General features: G+C 43.8%; 1 protein-coding gene across 1 annotated transcript in view; it reads right to left on the reverse strand.

The window, feature by feature from the left end:
• Positions 1-25,832, reverse strand: part of si:ch211-186j3.6 (neural-cadherin) — a 640,545-nt gene that overhangs the window by 319,096 nt on the left and 295,617 nt on the right. The gene's annotated exons all lie outside the window — the stretch shown is intronic.

Consider the following 25,832-nt stretch of genomic DNA (forward strand, 5'->3'; position numbering starts at 1 on the left):
GAAAAGGCAATTAAAAACCAGAGGTTGTTCTTATTCTGTCAACAGGAACATGAACATCTGTTTTTTTTTCATTAGTCATTTTGTGTGTCAACACAAACACTGGTGGAAATGGGAGAGTTGGGATTTCCTCCTGCGAGTAGAATCACTAAAATATCTTCAATTTAATTAAAAGGGCCATTTTTCACCCTATTTCCAAACTGTCTTCACTCTTTCAGTCTGCTTTTACCATCAGATAATAGCTGTTTCTATCTTTTGAAATTTTTATTTAGCATCCAACCGCAGGCTGAATTGGTGTTCCAATCACCCTCAAGGGTGTCAATGTAATGCGCTGTACACTTCCTTTGATATCTAAATCTAAAGTGCATAATTTGCAACACAGCTTCAAGATGAGATTAATTATTTAAGCCAGGGTGGAAGAGTTGGTATACAGTTCATGGCACAGACAGGAAACGAATGCAGCCTTCGGTGATAAAACAAAGCAAGCTGCATATGTCAGGGCTTTGAATGAAAGGAGGGGAGGGAGGAACTCAGGAAGTGGACAAGCAGAGTTAGCAGCCATGCCCAAATCATCCATGTTTTCACACACACACACACCCAACTCCACCCCCCAGCTCGTCTCTGCAGCTCTCTGCCGCTGAAGGCTGTCGTATCAACGTTGTTTTGGTAAAAACATGACAATTCTCTACTGTCTCCTGTTTGTGTTTCTACACTTAGATCTGCAAAGCAAAACACAGAAAATGCTAAAGCGTCTTTATGTCTCCCTTTTCTCCACCAAATGTCACGCTAAGGTTGTTAGCCTAGTTTTTCCAGAACAAATTAAGAAACGCTGTCATCAGCTGTGACTGGACCCAGTTGGCTCAGCATTAATTAGGTGCTCAAAGCTTAGGACATGATACAGCAAGTAATTAGCACAATGTCTCTACATTGAAATATATAAAGAGGGTCACTATGAAGTGACTCAGGACTAAAGGGAAGTAATTTTCTCTGAGGAATCTCGTTGGCGGTTGTTTGGAGAATTTTGAAAAAAATAGTGACTGGAGAAGAAAAGGCGATTGTTCCCATGAGTCCTGTGTGTGTGTGTGTGTGTGTGTGTGTGTGTGTGTGTGTGTGTGTGTGTGTGTGTGTGGTTCACCCACAGTTTATAGTTATAAAGTATGGTACCCAATCATCCTCTCAGAGGAACTCCTCCAACCATCCAACAACAGTTTGGTGATGAAAGGTCTTCTCCATGATGATGGAGCAACGGGCCAGAGGGCACAGTCAGAACTAAGAGGCTCAAGTAACAGAACATTAGCATATTTGATACATGAATGGAAAACTCCTTGGACAACTCTTCAAGAGGAAGGTAGAGGTACAGGTAGAATTCCTTCACACTTAAAAAGGATAGTTTAAAAAGAAGGATCGACTCTGTAATGTCAACCATTTGCATCAACTTGAAGTAAATGTGAATAAAAGCTTTTTAATATTTATGAAATCCTTGTTGTTCTACTTCTGTCACCATAGAAAAGTCTGACAAATGGGTCAAAAAACACAGATGCAACAAACTATGTGAAAACCAACACTTTGGTGCTGTTCTAAACTGATGCTGCCTTTACTTAGTGAATGAGCTTCCAGTTCAATTAGGCTCTCCTTGACTAAACACATTCTGACTAGCTGTCACTTTCCTCAAATTATTATCCTTTTCTTTGGCACTAAGACTTTTCCCTAACTCATCCCTGTTGATATTTTAAAGTGACAGTGTGTAGTTTACCTGGCGATAGGGGGCAGTACTTACCTAAATGATTGCAAGCAAGCAGTATTTCTGTGTTCAAATAAGACCCTACCATTGGATGGCCATTAGGGTCAAAAATCCCTGCGAGCTCAGCCTCCAGCAAAATAACAATAGCAATATTCCCTTTCATCACTGGCAACGAGTGAAGAGGCAAATGTATAAAACAACGTTTATTAATGGTGAAAATTTTGTAACCATTTGTTCCAAATCAGTAAATGTATTTTGTACTCTCGGGCCTCAGTAAAAGGAATCATGGCATCCAATATGACGTCACCCAGAGACTTAGATCCGCTCCCATGTATTTTACAACAGCTTTTTGTGGTTATAAGTTATGAAACTGCCAACATTTTTCATAAACAGGGCATATTTTAACTCTTTTACTACAACAACATTCCAGAGACTAATGCTAAAAACTACAAACTGTCACTTTAAGGGTTTCTTCTCAGATTGATTCAGGATACCGTAAATCCTCTAATACAGGCCCGGGCCTCTATTTGACTCAAGCTCATCAAGCTCCAGGCCTTTATTGGAAGGAGGGCCAGTATTAGAGGCAGGCCTCTATTTCCATTTGAGCAAAATGAACTAATGTTCATTGGAGTTTTTGACAATTAAAATTGCGCCCACATTTTCAAAGTTAAACACATTTCTTTTAACAACGGTAGTTTCTGCTTCAGCCATCTCCCCCCTCCCCCTGCTTTAGCCCTCTCCCCCCTCCCCCTGCTTTAGCCCTCTCCCCCCTCCCCCTGCGCAGCGGCCGCAAACTCACTGATGCGCCTGCAGCCTCTCGGAGTTCCTGCTGCTCTAAACATTAAAATAATTATTTCATTTTCTGTTCCTCACTTCTGATGACCTTCAATGGTGTCTGTTTGTTGCAACAGCAGGTACAAAAACTAACTTGTTTTTATTTTGACTATTTTTCTGTCCTGCCTGTTTATTATCTTCCTGCATCTCCTCTCAATCCTAAAGAAAAACTGCTACCTGGGTTCATATATATTCACCTCATGAGTTACCTTTGAACTGCAGTTCTAAAAGATCTACCGACCGCAAAAACAGCGGAGTGCTCGCTGTTTGTCGGCCGTATCAGTGATCAGTGCGTCGGAGGACAAGGTGATGCGCGCAGCGCCCCGCTCCACAGCATGCAGCAAACGCATCAGGCGCAAATAAAAGACAGAAAACATTAAAGGAAATGAACTGACATGAACGATCGCGTGTTAAATTAGTTTTTGAGGTGGCGACACCTGATTGTTACTGTGGCCGTGCTCAGGAGGCAGATCTACCGACCGCGAAAACAGCGGAGCGCTCCCTGCTTGCCGGCCGCATCAGGGACAAGTTCATGCGCCCCGCTCCACAGCAGCGATACACATCAGGCGCAAATAAAAGACAGAAAACATTAAAGGAAATGAACCGACATGAACGATCGCGTGTCAGTGCCTACGGTCTGGCACAGCGCGTTGCCCCCCCCCACCCCCACCCCCTGAGCGCAGGAGCTTGTCACCTGCTGACAGCAGGCTGCTGTCTTTTCCGAGGGCTGCATCTTGCCGGTCATTATCACGTGACAGCGACTAGTCGACGACAGGCATAAAAAGTCACTATAGTGAAGTTGACTAGTTCATACACCCCCTACTGCTGCTCTCCAGAGTGTTCTGCAGCATAATCAGCACGTTCTCTTTGAACTTGATAGTGTAATGACCTGGCTGGGGTTGTAAGCCAGGTGCATTCTGGGTATTGTGTCATATGTGTTTCCTATCATTCTGCTAGTTCCTATGTGCTGATTTGCGTGTTGTGTGAGTGTTATGTAAGCCACAGGGAAGGTGATGTGTGTTCTGTGGAGCGGGTTGAATTAGCATGGTTAACTGACACCGTGACTGTGTGGTAGGAGCGTGATAGAGGATCGTGTCTGTAGCGTTACAAAGCGTTGAAGAAAAAGCTTAATAAAGGTCTGCGTGAACGTCTACTGCCTCCTGCTGGTTGATTTGGGGACTATAACCCTGCCACCGGGACGCTCATACTTGCTTGTTACTACATTCCACCCGGCCACAATAAGAGACCGGCCATTATTTACCTAAACTAACTCTGACACCGGCCACAATTGGAGACCCGGCCTTTAAGAGACCGGCCATTATTTACCTAAACTAACTCTGACACCGGCCACAATTGGAGACCCGGCCTTTAATTGAATACCGGCCTGTATTAGAGGATTTACGGTACCTTCTCTGTAAATGGTAAATTGTCTGTATTTGTATAACGCCTTCTTAGGGTTCTACAACCCCCCAAGACGCTTCACAACACAACCAGTCATTCACCCATTCACACACACATTCACACGCTGGTGAGGATGAGCTACAATGTAGGCACAGCTGCCCTGGGGCGCAATGACAGTGGCGAGGGTGCTGAGCACTGGCGCCGCTGGTCCCTCTGCCCACTATCACCAGGTTTAAGTGTCTACTGGACAACCCGCTCTACCTCCTGAGCTACTGATGTCCCTCTGTGATAAACAGTTATCTCCCACTAAGCAACAAAGTAACGTGGGGAAGCGGCTTGCTTCAGATTCTGATTTCTCTTCCATTTCCATCCTTTAGAAATATTATTGGTTTTACAAAACATGAGCAGAACTCTTTCATAACATGGAGGGACAATGTGTGAAGACGATATTGTTCCACCTTTGCTTTCACAAATAATTTTTGTTCATGGTTTTGGCCAGCAATGCACTCAGATACTGTTGCTATGGTGAATGTGACTGGAGGTTAAAAATGTTTAGTTTTCTCTCAAACATGGAGCCACAGCTTTCCCATCTTACCTACAACTAAAGGCACTAAATGAGTGGTTTCCCTTAATGAAGAGTGAATGTTTGTTCTAATACATAGAATATTTCTTGAACACACCACAGGTCTGATTAATTTGACATATTATATGGTAGTTTAAATGGTCGTCTAAATACAGAAGAAGAAAAAACACAAGAGGCAATCTTTTGGACGGATGAGTCACAAAAAAGATTTTCTAAAATGAAGACGTAATATTCGAAAACTGAACCAGTTTACATCCATTTGTGCTTTTTTTCCTCTTCACTAGCTCGTGCATCATTTCATCAACTATCTGCCTTTTCATGGTCAGATTAACAAAGGGAACTTAACTAATGATCCAACCATCAAGTTGAGCACTCTTTCTGAATCAGATTGTCCTAGTTGCACATCCTGAACTTGGATTTTTGGCACAGACACGAAAAGCGCTATAGCAATAAAAAAGGAAGAGAAACTGTTTTCTCTCAGTGAGCTAAACTGCCCAAACGCCACCTCACTCTTTCAAGGGTGATTTTGTTGCAAGCCCGAGCAACCAGTCAAGGCTTAGAAACAGTGGTCAGAGACAAGGGTCACACAAGGGTCAAGAGGACAGGAGTTCAGGACTTGCTGGTGAGGACAGAACTAGGCAAAGGGTCAAAAGACAAGCTGTCTTCTCTAGATCCACCCATGGACACACCCCTGGGCCCGCCCCTAACTCCACCTCTGGCGGGAAAAGAAGGAATGGCATGGAGTGAGGAGAAGCCCAGCTGGACCCAGGAGCTCTCAGGAATGCTGAAAGAAGATCTACAATTTGCTACCAATATGAAGATTTATGACCTGTGCTCTTATTCCAGGAGTGCAGCATGTAACTTTTGTGCCCTCATGTGAATACTGCATGTAGTGAAATGATACTAAATGTCTTATGTAGAGCTAAAAAAAGTGTATCTGGTAGATGACCCCTTGACCTAAACTGTCAGGAGAGAATGACTTGTGACTCTTGCATTGTTTAGAGCAGTCTCAGAAATGATATAAAAGGATGCAGCTCAGATCGAGGAGGGTTGTTGTTCTTCGAGAGAGGGCTTCAGGCTTCGTTCTTGGGGAGATTCTGAGAAGACGAGAGCTGGTGTAAACTGACTCTCATTTAATCATTTTGAACTAATTCCTCCGTGGGGGATAGTAGTTGTTTTTTACTTTACCCATTTTTGTATTTTGATTTTGTAATAAACCTTTTTTTTGAAAAAGAAACATAAGCCTGATTCTTTCAGGTTTTCTCTAAAGCTTCACGTTTGGAGCCCTGGCCATAATTGCACAGAGGTAAGCATGTCGAAGATCGGTCTCTGAATTATCAGGACTTACTTTACAGTTTATAACAGAATAATATAAAGAAACCTTAAGATAAGGGAAGTTTTAACTTCTCTCCCCTTGCGAGTAACGAGTTGTCTTAAGGGTGATAAAAGCAAAATATTCGAGGTTATTTTGGCTCTGATTGCAGGTTGAAAAAGTCTCTAATCAGCTGGAAGGTTGGATTAATAAATAAATTGATAAACTTATGTTAGCCTGATCAACTAGCATAAATCATTTTATAGTTACCAACCTCCCACATAAGCTGTTAGGGGCGCAATTAATTCCGGGTAGCCCAAACAATTGCTGAGAGGCTTGGCTTGCCTCCAGACTTCTCTCTAGTATCTTAACCAAAAGGTAACGAGTTTAAAAGAAGTGTAGCACTCTGAGGCTGGCTATTCGTGCAAGTCATTTCACCTTTAAAATAAAAGACAAGATTCTAATTAGATAGTCCAAACCCGGGTCTGGTACGATTATACTCGTCGATACACCCCCGAACCCTGATGGATGCACCGTCTCATAAGTTCTAACGGAACTGGGTTTTAAAGGAACCGGTAAATGGGACGGGCACGCGACATGGCGCCTGCAACGTGGGGCTAATCGGCGAAGGTTTAAATATTAGATACCGGACTATTCGACGTAGAACTATGTCTTTTAGGCTGATAAAAGCTTACGCACAATGGACCTGATAAGCTTATAACCTTGGAGCGAAAACCGCACCAATTTCCCGAAAAGGAAGGAAATTTGGGAGAACGGACGATTAACTCAAAGAGGTATAAAGAAATCACGGCTTTCCGACGTAAGAAAAGCCAAGGATAAAAGCTAGGCAAAAAATAAAAAGGAATAAAGAGTAAAAATAAAGAATAAGACGTGAAAACGAATAAAAATAAAACAAATAATAAAAAAGAGAAACTTTCAACCAGCCATGGCAGATAGATCTTTAACGGTAAAACCGGAAAATGTTCTCCTTAATGTGAGATTTGTCACCGGAGAAATAGCGACATTTCAAGGTGAACCACAAAGCGTTTTGGCAGTATCCTGTAACCGGAGTTTTCATAACAAGGCCGGAACGGCTCAAGCCGCAGCGGAGCGCTGTCCGAATGCTGAAACTCAAGTAAAGAATAATCATGTATTTCCGTTAGTGGGTGATTTGGTGATTCTAGCAGAACAACAAAATGATCCTGTTTTTAATCAGATAGCGTGGTGTTGTTGGGAAAATCCAGCGAAACTCCCCACGGGCGAGCAGTATGAGATCCTTCTGGGATTACTTGAGCAAATACCAATTGGACCGGAACCTTTAGTTCTCACTCCATTTGGAGTCGGGCAGTACCGATGTGATCAGGGAGCGATGTACTCTGCTATGGCGGAGTTCGTGGTTCAACGGGCTAATAGTAGAACAATTTACTTCTTATCTAGAAGCAAAAATGAGGCAATTCAAATGAGACAGGCGTTATGTAACCGACTGGGGATCACGGAGCTCCAAGCGGAAATGTACCGGAGACGAGCTGCAGTTGAAATGTCGGACTCCTGGGATGAAGCCCAATCGGTTCCGACCGCGCCCCCTTTGTATCCAGCGCTCCGCGGGGAATTCCCTGTGAGCCCCGGTTCCGAGAGCGGATTTCTTCCACCCCCACCGAACCCGCCTGACGCGGTTCGGCCGGCGCAGTGGAACCCGTTTCTACGTGTACAAACCCCTTCTCAGGTGCCCATGAGAGGAGCGGAGAGACCGCCCACTGAACAGCATGTTGCTGCGTGGGACAAAGACGAGACTCAGAGACGGTCAGGGGCTGAAAGGACTCCAAACCCAATTCCTTTTCCCCCGTTAGAACCGCATAGTCCCGCGGCTCCTCCGAATCATGTTATGATAGGTCAAGAACCGGTGATAATTTTATCAGGCGAGAAAATAGATGCGGAGATCCGAGAAGAAGATGTGTTGATCTTTCTGAAAGATCCACAAAGTTCTGCCAGTACTACGTCCTCATTAAGTTCTCTGAGGAGACTTTTAGGGGCAGAATGCAGAAGTTCTATGATTCCGCTGGTAGATCGTAATTACGAAGCTGGAGAAATTACTACTCTCTTAGACAAGCAATTAGGAAATCTGGAAGGTCGTGTCAGCGCTATTTCCATAATTAACGTAGACCCTCATAATCCCGACATCTCTTTTCACCAAGCTTGGGAGCGGGTGGTGTCAGAAGCCTTGGATTTAGGAGCGCGACGGCTAGTGTTTAAGCTTAATAACAAACCCCAGGTGTGTCGGATAACTGAAGCATATGGCGCAGGTTTGGTGATTTATTCCGAAGCCTCTAGCAGGCTAGGAGACATCCCGGTCGTAATTTTAGTGGATAAGTCAGCCTTGCCGCGAGTAGAGAAGAAAGCCAAACATTGGTATGAGGCCAGAGACAGAAGCAGCGAGAGTGAGGCTGAATCGGAGGAAGAACAGGGTTCCCAACTGGTGGTGCGTGGCACACCCAAAGGGACGCTCAGGTCAGAATGCGAATCCCATCAAAAATGCAGCACTCGGATCCCTGGAGGCAAAACACCTGAAAAAGTGAGTTGGTTATCCCCTGTTACAGCCCATGAGCAAGGTGAGAACAGAGAAAATGTAGAGCAGCAACCCCAGAGAGCAGAAAAAGTAGATTGCATTAAGCATAACGTAAGTGGTCCCTTTATAATAAAAGACGTAACTGGGAACGTGGTTTTAACTGACACTGGTTTGCGCGTTCACCCTCATCAAGTTATAAAATAACTCTGAAAAATAAAAGTAATTAATTGAAAAAATAAATAAATAAATAAATAAATAGTTTTTTTTTTTTTAATTAATTACTTGATTAAAGGTCATGGCTGGGCCAAAATCTAGTGAAGAAATGACTTGTAAGATCTCAGGTGCTACGGGCCTAATTTTGCTAACGAAGGGGAATTCTGTTAGAGATTGTAAAGTGGCTATGTTTCCGGGCTTCATAGAATCTGCAAATGCGTATCGTTACGCGCAATGGGGAGGCTTGAAGCCGGGAACATGCGTGATATGCAAATCTCTGTGCACCCTAATTAAATGGTCGGGGCTCCGGGAGCAGAAGCCCACTCACCTGGAGAGAGGAACGGACTTACATACAGGTGCAGTGGAGCTGTCTGCTCCCATTAAAATATGTTTTTGCGGAACCTGCTTGAGGAATAATCCAGGCATCATCTCCTGGCAGGTCTGTGAATGCACTCACAGAGGTGAAATCAAAGATGGGTGCTGTTTCACGAAGAATGGTGTTTTGACTACCTGCTTACCGACAAGCCAGCCAAGTATGTTTTTTGTAGGAGAGCTGCTCAGGAATCCTAGCCTGGTGAAGCCGGTTAGAGATTTATGGGTGGAAGCTTATCCATTTGTGTTCAAGCTCAAGACCAGAGAAAAAGGACTGGAAGAGCTTCAGGCTCGGTCCAAATTTGAGTCTATTAAGAGCTTGATATTAGGACAGCAATTTGGTACGCTGGCTGATGCATGGGAAACAGGTACACAGATTGGGGTAACTCAAGAGTATAAAGACGACAGATGGGGAACTTATCTGTCAGGGACTCTGGACTGGCATACAGGATTGTCTGTTCAGGAGCCCCCAGGGATGCGTAAGCGTGTTACATCATACCTGGTTGAGCTGAAGAGTCTTGGACCAGGGGCGGAGCGTAAGTTCATGCCTTATCAGTTAACTTTGATAGAGGTAATAGACCTGTCGGGTCGCGTTTGCAGCTCGGCTGTTAACATAGTGACCACCCGGAGAGGAGAGGCATATTGGCCTAAGATTTATGGGACTGCTCACACTAGAATGTCTCGTAGAAGGCTGGTCCCCAATCTGACTCTACCTAACTAGAGCAGAGCGCTTTCATTTCCTGCTGATTTTTATGCTTCTGTCTTACAGATGTTATCTACGCAGAAGCATAAGAGGGAAAGCAGCAGAAAACGAAAAGTGGTCAGGTATGCAACTCCGGCGGGAGTTGACCCCAAAGTTAAAAAGAGAAATGTAAATATTCCGAAAGGAAAGGATTGGATAATAAAATGGATTAAATGGGCCTTTTTTATCCTTTTCGAATTTAGCCTCATAGGATTAAGTATAGCGATTGCATATGGGGTACATGTATATCTCCGAACGTATCATGTGTCCTCGGTGACATATAACATAACTCACGGAGGACCGCAACAATTAATAGGGAATTGGAATGTATCCAAAATTAAGCTGTTATGGCCCAAAGAAGATTTTAATGAGAATATAACCACCTGCATGATAGCAATACAGATTGGATTCAAGATTTGTAGTGTAACAGGGAACAAAACTGGCTGCCTGCGCTTGCCCTGTGGAGAAAATGGATTTGACCGGATCATGGCTACACCCTCCGTGACATCATTTTCTGCAGCAGAGCAGGAGGAGAAGAATGACACGGAGTGTGGTGAGACCGGCCCATGGGCGGAGTATATGGCAGTCTTAATGGATCAGACAGGATCCACAGAGCTTGATCGATCTTGTCAGATAATATTGAGGAAAAAGAAAATCTTAAATCAAACTTCAGGTGAAGTAGAGTTGTGGGTTTACAAATATTGCCTTAGAAATGATTTAGAATGGGGACACAACTTCACCACTTTCAAAGTGATAAAGATAGAAAGATGGTGGCCTCGTAGAATCGAATTTGGGTGTTTTCAGACCAAAGACAGTATTTTAAGTTCCTGGCAAACAGGAAATATTACGCATTGGTATCAAAGATTATCAAGAGGGAGGGAACGAAGAGATGTTTGCCCGACCCCCCCTCCTAACACAACACTAAAATATGATTCCTTGTCCATGATAGGAGAGAGTCACATGTGGCAGAAAGTAAAAGATAATGTGATTAAATGGTTATCAAAAGTACCCCCTGCAATGTCTGATCCCCTGGCTGAGGCAGAGGAAGGTGAAGAGACCGTTCCTCTCTTTCTAGAGCCCGGTGTGCGGGGTAAGAGATCTACTTCAGACTTAGCTCGACTCTTACGTAAAGGTCATAGTGAATATGCAAATTACACAGGATATATTATTTTGCATATGGCATAAATGGCACATTACGTCATGTGAGTCTGATAGTACGTGGTGTGAATGAAATTATGAGTGACAGTGTAGTGCAGGTTTCTAACAATGTAATTCAAGGAACTTCTGATTCAATGGGCATGTTGGTAAAAGGAGTGAGAGAGCACATCATTAGGCCTGTCTGGGATGCTCTGTTCTGGCCTCTGTGCGCTCTAGGATTAATGTGTGGGGTGATTATTTTAATAATCGGTATGATTTTGGCCTGTAAAAACAACAAATGGCAGTTGACAGGAAGAAAGCTGTTAGGAGAAAGGAGAAAGGACCTGGTAGATCCAGATAAGATGGGAAGAGAGGTGTCAAGGTAGAGGGAGTATTAGCCCCCCTTCTTGTTGCTCCTGTTTAAGTGCAGGCCTCTCTGCACCGCGTGTCACTTGCTCCTTAACTGTCAGTCTGTAACTTGAAGTGAACCAATGGCTCATCAAACTCACCCTGAATCTGAGCTGATTGACGCTCTGAATCTGGAGGTATGTCAGGATTTTGTAACTATTTTATCCAGTTTGTCTTTAAGATGTTGTAGACATTTCATAACTGGTGTACACTTGTTGTGAGGATTATTGTTGTAAAACTATGCCTGCAGATAGGAATTGTAGTGTGGTTCTTCCTGCAGCTTTTGATGATCTATTTTCTCCTATAATTAAGAAGTGTTTATGCAGTAATGCAGTTACTTATTGCTTCATGGAATGAGTTATATATCTCATGTGGAACATATTTTATGTTCCTTCCAGATGGACTCGATTCGGCAGAATATCATAGAGGGATTAATCCCCTCCGCAGGTCCATCAACTGTTTTCTCTCTGAATGGCGCATACTATTTGTGCACCGTGAATCGCGGGAGGGATGGATTGCCTCAGACTAAGACAATCGGGCTCCAGTGTGTACATGCTACGATGAATAAACGCTGCGTGTCTTGCAGGTTTATTCAGTACATCCAGACCAAATGGAAAAGGGATTCAAGCGGGAGACTGATCAGGAAGACGACATACTAATGTTGTCCTCCCCGGGAGTAGATGCCCTGCTTGAGCAGGCCCACGACGAGGAGCTGACAACGGCGCCCTCATCTGACGTGGCTGAAGAGGTTGTATCAGTAATGACGGCAGCTTCGACATGCGTCCCGTGTCCTGATGTGATACGTGAAATCCCTATGGTCTGTCTAAGTAGTGAGCCAGCAGGCATTCCTTCCCCTGTCCGAATTGCACCTGGGAGAGAAATGAGATGGAGGATTAAATCCCAGAAGGGGTGTTACTTTGTTTGTCAAGGCAAGATTATAGATTGCTTTCAGTTTATGAATATTTTGTCTGTAAAGACTGGATGGTTCGGCCCAGAAGTCTGTAACTCTTTTGGAACCGCACCTTTGTTGGATACGAAAAATCATGTTTTGGTTTTCAGCGCCAGCTTCCCACCTCAAATGATGGGATCGCTTCCGCGTGGAGAGGCTCCGGTGATGGATTTATCTTTATTCTTTCTGGGTGAAGATCCCACAGATGGGAGAAAGCAGTTTAAAGGTTATGTAACAACCCGCAAAGGGACCTTGTGCTTACCCGTAGCTGATGATGGCATTATGATGAGAATGAGGGTTGATGTGGAGGCCACAGTTAGGTGTCTGAGTGTTCAGCCGTTCCTGAGTGAGATGGATGCTAGATTTATGAAAGCTTGCATTGCTGCTTTATCTTTTTATGGTCCTTTGCCTCAGTACGTCCTCATGGGGGATGTTGCAAGCCCGAGCAACCAGTCAAGGCTTAGAAACAGTGGTCAGAGACAAGGGTCACACAAGGGTCAAGAGGACAGGAGTTCAGGACTTGCTGGTGAGGACAGAACTAGGCAAAGGGTCAAAAGACAAGCTGTCTTCTCTAGATCCACCCATGGACACACCCCTGGGCCCGCCCCTAACTCCACCTCTGGCGGGAAAAGAAGGAATGGCATGGAGTGAGGAGAAGCCCAGCTGGACCCAGGAGCTCTCAGGAATGCTGAAAGAAGATCTACAATTTGCTACCAATATGAAGATTTATGACCTGTGCTCTCATTCCAGGAGTGCAGCATGTAACTTTTGTGCCCTCATGTGAATACTGCATGTAGTGAAATGATACTAAATGTCTTATGTAGAGCTAAAAAAAGTGTATCTGGTAGATGACCCCTTGACCTAAACTGTCAGGAGAGAATGACTTGTGACTCTTGCATTGTTTAGAGCAGTCTCAGAAATGATATAAAAGGATGCAGCTCAGATCGAGGAGGGTTGTTGTTCTTCGAGAGAGGGCTTCAGGCTTCGTTCTTGGGGAGATTCTGAGAAGACGAGAGCTGGTGTAAACTGACTCTCATTTAATCATTTTGAACTAATTCCTCCGTGGGGGATAGTAGTTGTTTTTTACTTTACCCATTTTTGTATTTTGATTTTGTAATAAACCTTTTTTTTGAAAAAGAAACATAAGCCTGATTCTTTCAGGTTTTCTCTAAAGCTTCACGTTTGGAGCCCTGGCCATAATTGCACAGAGGTAAGCATGTCGAAGATCGGTCTCTGAATTATCAGGACTTACTTTACAGTTTATAACAGAATAATATAAAGAAACCTTAAGATAAGGGAAGTTTTAACTTCTCTCCCCTTGCGAGTAACGAGTTGTCTTAAGGGTGATAAAAGCAAAATATTCGAGGTTATTTTGGCTCTGATTGCAGGTTGAAAAAGTCTCTAATCAGCTGGAAGGTTGGATTAATAAATAAATTGATAAACTTATGTTAGCCTGATCAACTAGCATAAATCATTTTATAGTTACCAACCTCCCACATAAGCTGTTAGGGGCGCAATTAATTCCGGGTAGCCCAAACAATTGCTGAGAGGCTTGGCTTGCCTCCAGACTTCTCTCTAGTATCTTAACCAAAAGGTAACGAGTTTAAAAGAAGTGTAGCACTCTGAGGCTGGCTATTCGTGCAAGTCATTTCACCTTTAAAATAAAAGACAAGATTCTAATTAGATAGTCCAAACCCGGGTCTGGTACGATTATACTCGTCGATACACCCCCGAACCCTGATGGATGCACCGTCTCATAAGTTCTAACGGAACTGGGTTTTAAAGGAACCGGTAAATGGGACGGGCACGCGACAATTTTAGTCCAGAATGGCATTGCTACACTAACAGACTGTTCTTCTCTTCTAGAAAAGCGCTGCCATTTATTTTTACTACATTAATTAAAAAGAAAGAAACAAGTCATTTCAGGATATCTTTAGGACTACCCATTATCCCACCTCCATTTAGCACTTCTGATGACTGGTAATACTGTGATGGGGCGGGGGCAGAAACCATCCCATTAAATTATTAGAACATTTTTTTGTTGACCTCAGAATGTGAAGCTTGATTTAGATAAATTATATAAAATCTCAAGATTTTATATCCTGAATGTAAAATAGAATCATCAACATATTTTCATGTCTTTGATTGATGATTTGTAAGCTACAATCTCTGACACTCACAACACAAGACTAGATGAATTACACTTCCCCTCATGTACGTATAACTGCTTCTTATGTGAATCCAGCAGTTCAGCAGATGGCTACTTTTTCCTCCCTGAGATAAAAAAAAAACACCCCCAGTTCAGAAAGGTAAATATTCAACATTATATTTGATTCCCAGACAGCTCAAGTATTTAAGAATCAGGTGCTTTTTTTCCTCAGCAGAAATTTCCATAAACCTGGTTAGGTTTTCTTTTACACGGACACACACTGCCTCATTTACCTCATGGCACAAAACAAAAGATCCTGGTGATCAATTGAAATTTCATGAATTACTGTCCTCATTCTCTGCCAGCATCACTGATGCAAAGAAAGCTTTCTACACTGACAAAATTCTCAGCTCAACTGACTCTCAGAAACTATTTTCAACATTCAAAACTCTGCTCACCCCTCCTTCTCCACCTCCTACCAACGATCTATCAGCTGACACCTTTGCCTCATTCTTCACTGACAAAGTGGCAGCTATAAGCAAACAGTTTACTCAACTGGTCACTCCTGAACATTCACTACCACAAACTCCTTCTAGCCCAACCGTCTCAGGCCCTACTGCTTCATTTTCCTCTTGTTTCCCCTCTCACTGAGAACTGTGTCCAAGCTTCTCATGTGCGGCCGCCCTACTACATGCCCACTGGTCCCCATTCCGACTAAGCTGCTCCAAGCTATTGCTCCTACAGTAGCCGCAGCAGTCACACATGTGATCAACGCTTCACTGACATCTGGTACATTTCCCACCTCTCTCAAGCATGCTCAGGTTAAACCGCTTGTAAAAAAAAAAAACATCTCTTCCTTCAAATCATGTGGGGAACTACCGACCTACCTCTCTCCTCCCTTTTCTGTCTAAAACCATTGAAAGGGTGGCTTTCAAGCAGATCACAGAATACCTCTCACAAAACTGTCTGCTTGACCCTTACCAATCTGGGTTCAAAAAGGGCCACTCCACTGAAACTGCTCTGTTAGCAGTGACTGAATTCTTAAAAGAAGCTAGAGTGACTGGCAAATCCTCAGTGCTTATCCTGCTCGACTTATCGGCTGCATTTGACACCGTCAACCATGGCTTCCTTTTGTCCACACGCTCTAGCATGGGCATCACAGAGAAAGCACACACCTGGTTTGAATCGTACCTCACAGGACGATCATTCAGTTTATTTTGGCTCTGCCAATCCTCTACCATGTACCATCTTGCCACAGGAGTCCCCCAGGGCTCTGTACTAGGACCTCTTCTCTTTGCCATATACACCACCTCACTGGGTGAGATCATTCGATCACATGGCTTCTCCTACCACTGCTATGCAGACGACACCCAGCTTTATCTGTCATTTCCACCGAACGAACACACTGTCTCTGCACTAATATCAAACTGTCTCTCTGACATATCAAAATGGATGAAATCCCACCATCTCCAACTCAACCTCTCTAAAACTGAACTACTTGTCATCCCAGCAAAACCATCCATACAGCACAATATCTCAATCCAAAATGACTTCCTATCTCTGGCTCCTTCAAAGGCAGTTCGAAATCTGGGTGTTGTGATTGATGAACACCTGACCTTCAAAGATCATGTTGCCTCTGTTGCTTGTTCATGCCGCTTTGCGCTGTATAACATACGAAAGATCAGACCATACCATACCTAACACAACATGCCACCCAGCTCCTGGTGCAATCTACTGTCATCCCCCGCCTCGATTACTGCAATGCCCTTCTAACTGGTCTTCCAGCCTGTACTGTGAGACCTCTTCAAATGGTCCAGAACGCAGCGGCATGGGGCGACGGTGGCACAGGAGTTAAGTGCTCGCCCCGTAATCGGAAGGTTGCAGGTTCGAGCCCCGCTCAGTCTGTCGCTGTCGTTGTGTCCTTGGGCAAGACACTTAACCCACGTTGCCCGCTGGTGGTGGTCGGAGGGACTGGTGGCGCCAGTGCTCGGCAGCCTCGCCTCTGTCAGTGCGCCCCAGGGCAGCTGTGGCTACATTGTAGCTCATCCCCACCAGTGTGTGAATGTGTGTGTGAATGGGTGAATGACTGATTGTGTTGTAAAGCACCTTGGGGGGTTCTAGGACTCTAGAAGGCGCTATATCAAATACAGGCCATTTACCATTTGGTCTTCAATCAGCCAAAAAGAGCACACGTCACCCCTCCCTTCATTGAGCTCTACTGGCTACCGCTAGCAGCATGCATCAACTTCAAACTGCTAACACTAGCATACAAAGTCCGAGATGGTACGGCTCCCATCTACCTGAATCCTCTTGCAAAAGCTTACGTCTCGGCCCAGCCGCTCCGGTCATCACAGAATCGTCGGCTAGCAGTGCCTACACCATGCTCAGGACAATCCAGACTCTTCTCATGCATCGCTCCACAAATGTGGAATGACCTACCAAGCACTTCCAGAACAGGGGCTTTCTTTTTGACATTCAAGAAACTCCTGAAGACCCTGCTCTTCAGAGAGCATCTTTAAAACTAGCACCCTCCTTGCACCCTTCCCCTTCTCTACTGTCCACTCCTTGATCCCACCTCTCCATGGTTCATCATGCTGCCTCACTGCCACCTAAGACTGACTCGAAATTGGTTGTTGTTGTTGTTAGCCTCAAGGGCAACATGCCTATTATCACTTGTAAGTCGCTTTATACAAAAGCGTCTGCTAAATACGTAAACGTAAACATTTAGATGTGGGGAAATTTCAGCAGAACGGAGTTTCTGTTTGGGTGGCAGCACACAGTGAGGTGCATGAGTGGGATTAAGTCACAATCTTAAATAGCAAATTCAGCCTATTAGAGATGAAGCATGGTGGTCATGTGTATGTGGTGCTCTGACTTCATCAGCATGATCCACCTGGACTCTGGGTCTGGCTTTCTCATCTCCTACTAACAGGGACAATTTGACCTCATCTCCTCACACAGGAACTGATTGATAGACGACGTTAAACACGATTATTTTCTTTTCAAATTTTAATGAATACCATATAAATACTGAAAACCATGAATTGTTGCTGCGCTAACAATGACAGTTTGTCTCTTTACATATTACTAATATTTACCATGGCTTATCTGCTATTTTCTAATTAACTTTTCTGAATCAGCATTTTTAGTCTTAGAAGAATGTAAAGCCTACTGGTGATTCTCCAACAATTTGAAATATTAAACTCAGGAAAAGTTTAATTTGATATTTTAAATATTGAATGGTGATTTACCAATTTATTTACGTTTTTCTGGTAAATCATAATAACACTCCTACTGGTCAGAAGTGTTCCTACTATGAGTCATCTTATTTTCTTTGTTGAGGGCTTTCATTTTAACCAGTAGGACCTGTTTTGATGGAACCAAATTATTGTATAAGTTAATTTCACATAGAGAGCTTAACAATAAAATAAAGAAAACAGCACTGCACATAGAACAGTATACATTTACTTCATATACTTGCTCACATCTCTGTGCTTTCTTACAATAAAGCAAAGGGAAAAAAAATCACCACTCTGGCAATATCCCACTGTGCCAAACCTACAGATATGCTGTCATTCTAGAAATACTAACAGGTCTAAAAAAGAATAATTCAAAGTTTAAACATCGTACTCGGTTGGAGATGCTCCAAAGTCAATAAATAAAATTGTATCAGTAGACCAACTGCTCAAACTTTGAGCTTTTACAAAACAAAGTATTTTTCACACTGAAACACAGGAAAAAAACTCCATTAAATTCTTCATTAACTCCAGCAGCACACCAGTTGTTTATGCCAAATAGTCCCAGAGGACTGGTTAGCTTTGGACAAACAAAAAGTGTTTTAAATATTTGCATATCTGAACATAAGACTGAAATAATGTCAGACTTTAAACATACACACAGCTCTGCAGCATCATTAAAAGTTCTGTAGAAACTGTGACTTCACCAGCTCCCTGCTCCACAGAGACACGTAAACTCACATAAACAGAGCAGAGCTCCTTGGCCTAATTCAAGAGAGAGAGAGAGAGAGAGTGTGTGTGTGTGTGTGTGTGTGTGTGTGTGTGCGCGTGTGTGTGTGTGTGTTGCCCTCTCCATGCCAGATGTTAGCATTAGTCTCTACTTGAAAAAGGTCTGAGGTCGTCTAATTTGCTTTAGGCCCGGTTCACATGGCAGGATTTTAAAATTGTGAGAATATTTTCAAAACTTGGGAGCCCCTGTGTGAGGTGTTTTCGTCCTGCAGTGTGTGGTGTCCGGCCACACTGTTAAAACTACACACTACACATAAACAGATTTCACTCACAAACTGATCTCTGGTCAGACAGGAATGCTTGCCAAACCTCTCAAGATCAAACTGACTCTGAAGTGAACAAACATGGCAGAAGAGGAGAAGTATTCGGATTCCCCTCACTCAAAGCAGCACGCTTCTAACGCCTTGCTTTCTGATTGGCTAAACATCACCTTCAGCAGCTTGTTTGTCCTCATGCCAAAGCGGTCTCGCTGTGCGTTTGGTCAACCAGCGCACCAGGCTGAAGACCAAAGGTGACAGATCATTTGCTGCTGTGGCCCCCAGAATCTGGAACTCTCTCCCCCTGAGCCTGAGACCAGTGGACTCAGTGGTCTCCTTTAAAGAGCAGCTGAAAACTCATCTGATCAGGCTGGCTTTGAGCTACCACATGCTCATTAGCTTAATTTCTCCCTTTTTATTTTTTTTAATTTAGATTTTTATCTTGGCAGGTGCTTTACAAATCTACTTTTTTGTGTGTTTTGTCTTCTACCACACCAGAGCACTCTTAACACACCACTAATGGCAAGACTTGGATTTTGGGTGAGTCTTTAAGATTGTTGAAAGAGGTACATTTAGTACAAACCTTTGCAATTATCAATAAGAGAAAAGAAAACAGGATATGCTGCTTGTATAGTGTGCTGTTCTATTTCATCTATTTGAAATTGGTAATGCTTTTGTAGTACGTGCTTGTCCACAATGACCGATGAAGACACAGTGGTGTTTTAACATTCCTGTGTTGGAATGATTAGCTTGTGAATGTGATCAAAGTGCTCCAGTTCCTTTTTTATCCTGAAAAGTTTGATGTTTTCAAAGTGAAACTGATTTTACTCAGAGGTCACATAAAATCCTAGCTTTTAAACACATCAACTGCAGATATACTACAAACCGTTCATTTAAACTTTGGGCTTACATAATTTTATTCTAACAATTATCTTTTTTTAATTTAATCAGAGTCAAAAGGCAAGCAGTAATGTGTGTTCTGTTTGTCAAAGAACTGAGAAAAATGTCCAGTGTTCCTTTGGTGTTCTTTTTTTATTATACACCAACCAGCTCCTGCTGATCGCACCAGGTTCCCCCACCTGTATCCTGCCTGCCATCACCCAACGCACCCCATAGGTCACAGTGCCACCATGTGGTCACTCCTACCTTACATAACACAACAGTGTGTGTGGTGAGTGTGTGTGTGTGTGTGTTTATTGAAGACAAAGTGGTGGACTTATTTGAAATTCGTTCACATTGGTTTAGTTTTCACAATGCAGACATCACTAAAACGTATCAAATACTTGATTGCTTGTTTCTCATAGAACATTTTGTAGTAAATCACTTGAAATAGGAGAAAAAAATCTGTTGGAGCCCTCAGTCTTCACTATATATGCAAAGTTTAGCTCTTTTCTAAAGAGTTTTTTAGAGTAGCTTCGACACGTGGTGTCCAGAAATCCTAACTCTGTGTGTTTCTCTGTGTGTTTCTAAGTATCTCAAAACTGATGGCCTCAGTTTGTGGGTCTTTTTACTCAGACCTCAGCAGATAGTAAATACAGGAATGTGTGTGGGTGGTCATTTGTGAGTGTGCACGTGTGTTTTAAATTGCAGAATATTTCATGAAACATTCGACACATGTTGATGAAATTCTCAGGAAATAATTATTGGATGAATATTTAACTGTTGACGTCAAATCAAATACAATGAGGCACCAAAGGTCATTGGCTTGGCAAACAAAAACAAGGCAGTAATTCAGCCAGTTCACAAATCAACATTAACAACACACCAAGTGTTGATTGAAAACATGGGATCTAACAATATTGTGTAGGATAGTGCACACCATGGCTGTTGTCAATATCTGACAAAAAGAAAATATTTATTTAAAAAAGAATGTAGGAACTCTAAAAAAGGTGACTGAATATGCATTCTTTCGATGAAAGATGGCATTTGATTCATTCTTTAAACAGTTTTCATGAAGTGCAGTGTGTCACAGGTATCTAGTGGCAGTTTCCCATCCGGGCCAGTGCGAACCGGGCTGTATAGCGTTGGTTTGGCTCCCGTACTGGTAGGGTTTGTTCACACCATCGACATATATACTGGACAATTCGTGTCCATAGACTCCAATAATAAGTTTTTGTGCCAAAATGGGAGGTTCCCACCACCGCCATTTTGACCGTGTCGCAGGTTCCGTCAAGCCCAGACAATTCCAAAAAGGGAAAAGAGGCGGAGCTGAGGGTGGGGTTGTGAGGGTGGGATCAAATGACGACACCCGGTCGAACTGAAGCGATGTAGCTACAAGCTAACCCAAAGCTAATGCAGAGTTGGGAGCTAAGCTAACGGAGGTAGCAACCTAGCAACAACCGGATTTAACTGTGCACAACACTGGAGCTTCTGAGTCAGAGGTACGCCGGGCTGACCACTGGGTAAAACCGGGTGGAACACAGAGGTTTGCCGAGAGCTCCACAAGCTGGCAGCTGCACAGCAGACAAGTGCTGCTGCGATCAGAGATGCGCCGAGCTGCCGCTGGGGAGAACTGGGTGGAAAACATCAGTTTCTATCCATCCGAGAGCTCCACAAGCTGGCAGCCTCGCAGCACACAGGCGCCGCTGCGATCAGAGATGCGCCGAGCTGAGGGGAGGTGACCATACCGATAGTCGGAATCCAGCTCCACTAACATGTTATATTTAACCCATTTTTTAAAAATGTAGTGTCATGTTAAATGCACTGGGTTAAATACACCTATTACATTTAAGTTTCAAGGTTAAACAGTACATGTTAAAATCTAAGCTCAGCTAGTTCAAGAGTGGTAGTCAGTGGCGGTTCTACATCGAATTACTCCCCTGGCGAGGCCCCCTTTGAGCGCCCCCCACCCCCAACCGCCCCCCCACCACCACCACCACACCACCCCACCTGCATGAACACACGCATGTTTTCTACAAACAGGCATGTTTTATTAGAACGACTATTGAACATTCATTTTTCTAAGTTGCACATATTTACATTAATTACTATGAAGTTGTCAGAATGTAAAGCAATATACATTATATACTGTATCAAAATGTATAGAATCAAATATACAAAAACAAACAATAACTAAATATTAAGAATATATGAACATAATATATAATAAATATTCTAAATAGCAAAAATATTTCACACATAACAAACTAAAGATAATCACTACAGCATTGCACTTAGAACAGAAAACACAAACTAAAATTAAAACCTAACCTTGATGCAACGTCATCAATAATGTCATCATATGAAATCTGCTCCCCTACTGAGTGATTGATACTAATCAGAGACAGGTTAGTGAGCCGCCCCTGAAACATAGGTGACCTCAGGTATGACTTGATCAAGTTTTGAAAAGCTCCTCTCAGCTTGAGCCACAGAGACTGGCAGAGCAGTCCAAAAGTTGGGGTAGATCTCCAAAAGATCTCATGATCCATAATATTTTAGAATTGCCTCTGAAATTGTAATTTAAACTGACATAAAAAACTGTAGACTACCAAAAATGCCAACTTTTACAGAACAAATCATGTAAAAAAATAATCAGTGCAGCCATCTGCAATAAATAAACAGGATAGTTAGTGGTGACTGGGGAGTTTTCTTCTGCTTGTAGAGTTGTTTTATTTATTATTATGTGAACATGATCAACATGTGTTTGTTGTTGTTCAGGCAGGCCACAGGCTGCAGCGAGCATTTAACAAATCCTAGTTTGAATCAGTAAAAAACGATTCAAGGACTTTTTTCGAACCATTTGAATATTCGTTTCAATATTTCAGCCCTATTAGCTCTGTTAGCAATTAGTTGACCGAATTTAACCGTTAAAATCCCAGTTAACTGGTTCAAAAAATTGAAAACATGCATCATGAGAGCTACTTACCTTTATCTTTCTCCTCTTTTTTCTTTTTTTTCCCCTGAATGGGGCAACTGGTGGTTTTAGCCTTTTTATGTTCATCTCTTCTGTTTGGCTCCTGACTCAGTAAGTTTCCTTTAGTCAGGACTAAACTATTTGACCTTGATGGGGGGTGACCACAAAATCGTTTTGTTTTTCCTTTTTTTATTGGCCCATTTCACACAATTCAGAGAAACCTGAAAGAATGAAAGGCCTGTGTTTATGATATTATGAATGAAAAATGGAAGAACGTTAAGATGTGATTGACCTTAGCCATGTTAATACAGTTGATTCAGCCCCTGCACGCTCATTTCATTTGGGAAAGACGCAGAGGTGAATTCCCCCGCCGCACCCCTCCCCTTCCTGTTCTTCATAGACAGACGGTGCACGTGAACGTTCTCAGTCAGCAGGAGCGCCTGCAGCTGCAGGGGGCGCCAACTTGCTGTTTCCAATCCAGACACTGTCATATGACAGATAATAGAAAACCTCGGTGCGGCGCAGATTTCCTTTTTTTTTTTTTTTTACTCAGCGCTTGTGCGCCCCTTTTGTGTCATGAAAAAATGCCGCCCCGGGCAACTGCCCTGTCTGCCCGTGCCTAAAACCGCTACTGGTGGTAGTGACTTAAAATCATCGACTTAAATACACAAATATAATTTTACTTACAGAAAAAAATGAAGTGGAGACTCCTTGGATGCTCCATTAGTGCAATTAATGCCACAGCAAGTCATTTTGTCCAACCATTGCACAAATAATATCCAAAAAAAAAAAAAACACATAAATGCTACAACTAATAGTCTAAGTTGAGAGACTGAAAATGGCGGAACAGTTTTCAGGCGAGGCCGAGGCTCAGGCTGAGGCCTTTCCCCGGAGCTAGCTCTGCGGTCACGTGTGTCTGAGGCGGCGGTCACGTGGGTCGGATGCTCATTAATTATACAGAATGTTAGGCATTTAATACACTTAAACAGAAGAGCGAGAAAAAAATTCACCCCCCTCACAGTTGTCATGAGTGTAAACTAGATCATTTAAACCAAAAACGTGTTTTGGTACCAGGCTGTAAACATGTTTATTTCTGCTGTGAAATTGGTATTTTTACATGGGAGTCAATGAGGATTTGCTCGTTTCTAACACCAGCCCCCAGTGGATGAGGGTGGAACTGCAATTTTTGTCACTTTTGTGTTGGCTTCATTTTCATACCAGTATTATGGGGGCTTGGTTCACACAAACTTCTCATAAATAGGGACATCTCTGAGCATGTGGGCAGCGCAAAGTATGTGTTAAAATGTCTGTGGTAAAAGCGACCGTGAATGTGCGTGTGTGTGTGCGTGTGTGCGTGTGTGTGTGTGTGTGTGTGTGTGTGTGTGTGTGTGTGTGTGTGTGTGTGTGTGTGTGTGTGTGTGTGTGTGTGCTCCTCACAGCTGTGAGAAAGAGACAGAGAGCTACCGCAGCTTCTGTCAGTGGCAACGTTTATGTGCAAACATCCAGAATGATAATGAACCGCGCATGCGGGAAGTCTCCTCTGGTTGATTCTATCCGCCAATCAGAGGCTCCTCATAACAGTAGGTTTGAATTTGAGCAGACCAATCAGTAGTAGTGGGTGGGTTGGCCTGGACCAGGCCTGAGCGGACCACCAGAGGATAAGGGTCGATAAACCCCCTGGTAGGATAGGGAAATGTACCAGGCCACCCAGGTAAGAAAACAATACTTGCAATGAAGGCCGGGCTGGGCCGAGCGGCACCAGATTTGAAACCCCTATATTTCCTCTCTCCAGAGATCATTGGGTGGGCCACACATGAGTGATTAAATTTCTAGGTGAAAGACATTTTAACTCAACTAAGGCTTGGTTTGAACGCTAGTATTTTTTATTTATTTATTTATTTATTTATTTATTTATTTATTTTTAACCATGTCCTGTCTGGCTGTGAAGCAAGCAGAATTGATGTCTGAATGCTGGTGACAAGCCTTACAGATTTACTCTCAGGTGGAGCATCAAAGCGTCTTCTTTTAATGTCACGCCTGATACTTCAAATTTTATTGTTATTGTTTTTGAATGCTTTGTAATTCCGACCAGACACGGAGACAGAGGTGAAAGAGAAAGGAAACGGCAAATGGTGGGAAGAGAGGGGGGGGGGGGGGGGTTCCACCAAAACAAACAATAATGAACAAGAGTCTGCTTCTAGACCTGCAGAAAGAGAAGAGCAGAAAAAAATGGGACACACAACAAATACATCAGGAGCAAGCTTTCACTGCGTCAACGTGACGATGAAATATAAAATCAACATTGTTTAACTCAACAATCACACGATAATAAATCACAGTGCATTTAGTGGCAACGACAACCTTGAGACAAGTGTTGAACGTGCCCAAGCCCATACTTTTGAGAGCACCATGTGAGCACCTGTGTGCGCGCTTGTTTATTTAAGGTTTCTCTATAGGAGCGTCCAATAGAGAGTGTGAGGGACCAGAGATCTGCTCCCAAAGATGCGTAGGAGATGGGGAGGGGGGGGGGAGCTCCAAGTCCCAGAGATCCAGGCGCTGCCCCAGAACATGGGAACCCCAAGGGGACTGCAACCAGAAAGGCCCCCCGCCCCCCTCGAGAGGCGCAGAGGATCGCCCCGGGGGGCCACAACCAGCAGCCGGCAGAGCCCCGGGAGATATCAGCGGCAAGCCCACGGGCCCGCCCGCCGCCTCCCACCCCCTAGCCGGCCGAGCCCGGGACCCAGCGACCCAGGACCCAGGGGCGAACACCCTCACCGAGGACCCAGCAGAGCCCAGGGACACAGACCCCATCAGGCAGCCACTGGGATTGACCAGGCAGGCGCCAAAGATCTTAAACCCCCTGACCTGGGAGCCATGAACACTCAGGCAGACCAAGGCACCACACCCCACACCAGGTGTGGCAGTGGGAGGGGAGACGAAGATCTATATCATCAAAGGAGGTCCCAGGAGATGGGAGGAGTCAAAGGCCCCACCTGACATATACAGTAATACACAAACACAGTCACACACTCCCTCCCTCATGCTCACACATACACATACAACCAAAGACTTACAAAAATGCACGCCGGACACCCACTCATGCTCCCCATACACACCCTATTCACTCTGGTCCCGGTACTGCTGCACATTGGGTACAACCATCACCGGTTACCAGAGTTTGACCCTTTCTGCTGGGGTGCTGATGAGCAGGCTCCCCCGCCCAACGCCGAGCACAGCAACCCACCACCCTAGACCCCAACCAGACGGCCAGATCTCCCTCCTAGCCTCCAGCCCCA

Source organism: Nothobranchius furzeri, chromosome 9 (genome assembly GCF_043380555.1).
Source record: "Nothobranchius furzeri strain GRZ-AD chromosome 9, NfurGRZ-RIMD1, whole genome shotgun sequence".
In the NCBI taxonomy this organism is placed as follows: Eukaryota; Metazoa; Chordata; class Actinopteri; order Cyprinodontiformes; family Nothobranchiidae; genus Nothobranchius; species Nothobranchius furzeri.